Source organism: Acanthochromis polyacanthus, chromosome 24 (genome assembly GCF_021347895.1).
Source record: "Acanthochromis polyacanthus isolate Apoly-LR-REF ecotype Palm Island chromosome 24, KAUST_Apoly_ChrSc, whole genome shotgun sequence".
NCBI classification, from domain to species: domain Eukaryota; kingdom Metazoa; phylum Chordata; class Actinopteri; family Pomacentridae; genus Acanthochromis; species Acanthochromis polyacanthus.
Window position 1 is genome coordinate 2,251,929 of NC_067136.1, and position 5,066 is coordinate 2,256,994.

Below are 5,066 nucleotides of genomic sequence, written 5' to 3' on the forward strand. Positions count from 1 at the left end.
TCTAGTTCCTAGCAACTTACTGCAGTAATTGGTGGGTTAGAATACAGCATCTGATTGATCTAATAGCCCTGATTCATGATGGAACTATTTTTTCTCACATGTTTAAGCTTTCCCAAAGAACGTGATTTATACACGTGATATAATAGTAATAATAACAGTAATAATAATGATAAAAACAATAGTAATAATAGTAATAATTGATATAATATTAAGAGTAGTAATAATAATTAGTATTATTAACAGTAGTAATAATAGCAGTATCTATCTATATATCTATGGCAAAACCAGCATTGTAAAAAAAATATCCGAGCACCTTGTGTAGTAGCTACACGTGTGACGTTTCTAAAAATCAAACAGTTTGGCAATCGGTTCAAAATTTGGCGAATAATTCCACTTTTAGATTCAGCAGTACCTCTCTCCTCCATAGACTTCTATACACCGCTGCCTCGGCTGGCCCCGGTCCAAGATGGCGGCGCTGCAGGCACATCGCTCGAGTGGGCAGCCGCAGTCAATGAGGCGTCTACGTATATATGTCTGTGGAGAGCGAGATGTGAAAAGTCACACAACCCTGCTAGCAGAGGCTGTATTTATATTGTGCTATTCAGCAGGCTCATTGGCCACCAGGCCTGTCAGTCAAAAGCTTTCTCCGACGTGATTTGCTCAGAATTTACTGACGAAATTGAGGTAGGTTCAGATCTGTCAGTCTCGGCGACGGTTGGCTGTTTTTAGCATAGACATATATACGTAGACGCCTCATTGACTGCGGCTGCCCACTCGAGCGATGTGCCTGCAGCGCCGCCATCTTGGACCGGGGCCAGCCGAGGCAGCGGTGCATAGACATCTATGGAGGAGAGAGGTACTGCTGAATGTAAAAGTGGAATTATTCGCCGAATTTTGAACCGATTGCCAAACTGTTTGATTTTTAGAAACGTCACACGTGTAGCTACTATACAAGGTGCTCGGATATTTTTTTACAATGCTGGTTTTGCCATAGATATATAGATAGATACTGCTATTATTACTACTGTTAATAATAATAATTATTATTACTACTCTTAATATTATATCAATTATTACTATTATTACTATTATTTTTATCATATATAAATGGAGCAGCATTTTGAACGTACAGGTGTTTAAATCTGATGTGAAATGCAAAGAGAGGAGGGAGGGCAAAAGGAGAAAACAATCGCTGTGGTAAGTGCTGGTGCAGCAAGAGGTCATTAATAAACATGTAGTGACCAGTGATGAAGCTGTAAACTGTCTTGTCACTGCAACCACTGCTGTGTAAATGTAAACACAGCAGTTAGCTTCATTGCTGCTCAGTAGATCAAAATATATGTGCACGTGTGTGTTAGCAACATATTGTGACTTTTACTAAATAATTGATATATTCTATTTTCATGTTATCAGGATGATGAGGATGTTTTTGCAGTCGTATCGACCAGTGTTGCCAACTTGGTGACTTTGTCGCTAGATTTAGCCACTTTTCAGAACCCTTTAGCGCTTTTTTTTTAAAGCGACTCGCATCATATCCAGCAACTTTTTGGACAGACCTTAACTACTTTTCTTGAAGGGAGTCGCCAGTATTTCTCAGTGAATGAGTGTTAATGTAGCTCTATGGGTGGACTGTTTGGTGGGTGGGACAGAGCAGCAGCAACACGTTCAGTGGACCAATCAGCAGCCACACAGACGGGGATGAACTGTGAATGTGCATGCCTAAAGACCAATCACTGATCCCCATCGTTTTTATTCTAAATGATTTAACTATTTGAGTTTGATTTTGTTTTGTCAAAATAGACAGAGTTAACAATAGTGAATTTATTCCAGTGCATGATCATCTCTCTGTTCATGATACTGCAGTTACAGTCGATGCAACAGCCTGTATAAACAGTTTTTAATATTAAGAGGCAGATTTGGATGCACATTGAGGAGCCTCTTAAAATAAACGCTGGTCAGTCAGTTTAGTTTAACTTAATTTAAAATATTTTTTTTTATTTTCTATATATGTAATAAAGTCATGCCATCATATATATGCAAATTAGCACGTGACGTTATCTAGCAACATCCAGGACTTTTCCTGCAGGCTTTAGCTACTTCCCACTGAAAATAGTTGGCAACACTGTTCTCGACTTTGTTATAGACAAATTTGAATGCCGTCAGAACTATCTATAAAATTAGTGGTATTGTGGCATCCCTAGTTGCAACACAATAGCCTATAACTATTAATTAAAGTGTGTTTTCTAAAGAAACTACCAACACAAGCAACAAAAATAACCTTTGGTTTGCTTCCATCATGTGTTGTGGTACAAGGTGTGATCCTTCCAACTGCCATGTGCCAGATGTCCTCATCCTGGAGGAAGGCTTCTTTTTTCCCATCAACTCCTTGTAGTTGTCTGTAACCACAACCATACACAAACTGTCCAAACCATGTTTTTTTACTCTTTTGCTCAATATTTTAGATATTTTGTATGTCTCGTGAACTACACCACAGTCAATCTAATATTATACACAACAAGTCACTTTAAGTCTTTTTATAAACATAGTTACATAAAATTAAATTACATACAAGGTTAACATTAACATTCATTAGCATGAGCCACGGGCAAATTCTTTATCAAATCATCACTAACAGTAGTGGCTGGCAAGTGCTAGCATAACTAATTTTTGCTAAACATTCTCCACACAGCACGCTCACAAATGTTCACACAAAATCTCATCTGAAGTTGCACTAAGTTAGCACCATTTACACTAGCATTAGCTGCCGTCTGCCGCTAACAGCTAGCTAGCTAGTTAGCTAGTGCAGCTTGTGAATGATAAGTTTGCCTATTATCTTAGTCATTAGTAGAAAGAATATTTATTCCGAAGATATTTCACACCATGCACGAGCAATACAAACCTCCGAGTAAGAGCAGTTTTGCGGCCGCCTTGTTTTTAGGTGCTTTCCTGGTGCCCCAGCACACTTGTATCCATCCTTCTTCACTGGAGAGGTCCGGCCGTTTTAATACCTGAACGAGCTGCTGTCTGTACTGAGGTGTCACAATGTCAGTACTTTCGACGTGAATTGTGTTGTCCCTAAAATAAAACATCCCGAACTTGAACTGCGCCATTGTAACTCAACTGCAACAACGCTTCCCTCAGCATCTACATTCAAGCAGGTTGCATTCGGGGGTAACCAATCAGCGGCAGCACAGCGCCACGAGCACTTCAGGGTCAATTTGAAAAATGTCCACCACAGGCAAATTTTCAATTTTGACATTGAAAATTGTCTGTCAGACGCAGACTCTACGTTCTTGCAAAAAAAAACAAAACAAAAAAAAAGTAATTACATTTTAAAAAAAAGTCTGTGTGTCCATCTTCGGACACACCTTGCGGCAAGTGTTAGGAACTGGGGCCCTTTGTGGGCCACATCAACTTTTTCCTTCGAGTCATTTAATGGCACTTTGTTACAGTACTTCCATGGGACAACACGTTCCAGAGCAAATAGTTAAAAGATTTCTTTGCTGGAGGAGTCTAACACAAAAAGCCGAAAAGTACATGGTAGATGCTAATGAAGGCGTGAAATGCATTTTTTCACATCTCCTAAACAGCAATGTATGAAGTTCTAATTCATCTAGCCTGGATGAAAATGTCAGGGTTTTTGGTAATCCCTGTCATCACAAACTGTCAGCATTAGAAAAACTTGCTATCAAAGACTTGCTAAGTGTTATAATCGAACACTGTTTGTTATCACCGTTTCATTGTAAAAGGCGTACTGTATCATTCCAGCAGTAACAGAAGTCTAAAAAAAGGATCAACTCAACAGTGGAGTTACAGGATGGAAAATTATGTAGAATTCTTTGCATGTCAGTATTCAGAGCAGGCGATTTGTCATTGCACTGTATATTGGTAAAGGAGCTTGTGAAGACTGATGGACAGCTCTGCAAAGATAGTCAACTGAACATTGCTTCCACTTTTATATCTGAGGTGTCAGAATCTAAGAATGTTTATGCGGTGCCCACTGACCTGTTCCACAGGAAATGTGTTTTGATCCAATCAAGAGACAAACAATATGTTATTCCTCTACCAAATAATGTCGAGAGAGATTAAATAGTTACTGGGGAAGTTTGAGAAAAATTGCTGAAACCACTGTCAAATTGTAAGAAATAGGGATTACATATCAGTGTGTATTCTTGGTGTGCCTTAAAACTAGTGGACAATGTCCAAAATGGCAACTTCAGAGTATTAAATCTGTAAAAATGATAAGGCACATGGGCAAGCACACACAAAGACTGTGCTGTTAAACAGTTATACTATAACAGTTGTGGTATAACAAAATACAAACAAAATCGTAGGGGTGAATACTTTTGCAAGACTTTTTTCATGCAAAATCAAAGACTTTCAAAAGATTCATTTTTCTGTCAAGCAGCAAAGCAACTGTCCTGTTATCTACACATCTTAATATGTTCATCAGTGTAATGTGTTTTCTGATTGCTGTCAAATGTAAGTGAAACAATCCAAGCTTTGGAATAAGTACCATGTGATGATAAGAAATACACAAGGTTGTACTGTTTTTTTTATTAGAAATACTGGTGAATACTGCATTACATAAAAGCACATGGCCAATTGAAAGGTGCTCTGTTGTTGATGTTCATGTTTATTCAAAATTCACCATTAAATTTGGAGAATGGATAGATTTTTAAATATTGCATAAAACAACGGTGGTGTTGAAGTAATCCAAATACTTTATAACACTAATTGCTAACATTTTAAAATTGAAATAGAAAAGTAAGGATATTTTTTCAATTCGAAAAGGTATTGTTACATAACAGCATTGTTGCATTTTGCTGGTAAAATACATTATTTTAAAAGGTTGAAGAGAAAAGGTCAGCTGCAGAAATGAACTGTTATTGTACATTCTTTTAAACTGATCTTAGCACACTAAAAGAAATGGCTACATACTGATGAATTTGTTCTGGTTTATAGTGTACTTATGAAGAATACACTAATTTACCACTGAAGTAATATTCAATTATTAATATACTTATTTTAAGCGCACTTTAACACTGCTGTGCTAACAATGATAT

At 37.5% G+C, this 5,066-nt stretch overlaps 1 long non-coding RNA gene across 1 annotated transcript; it reads right to left on the reverse strand.

The window, feature by feature from the left end:
- Positions 1-2,278: 2,278 nt before the first annotated feature.
- LOC127532542 (uncharacterized) lies at positions 2,279-4,141 on the reverse strand. Its single transcript, XR_007939962.1, has 2 exons — positions 2,900-4,141; positions 2,279-2,396 (listed from the first exon to the last, which is right to left on the reverse strand). It is a non-coding gene; the product is annotated as an uncharacterized LOC127532542 (long non-coding RNA).
- Positions 4,142-5,066: the final 925 nt, after the last annotated feature.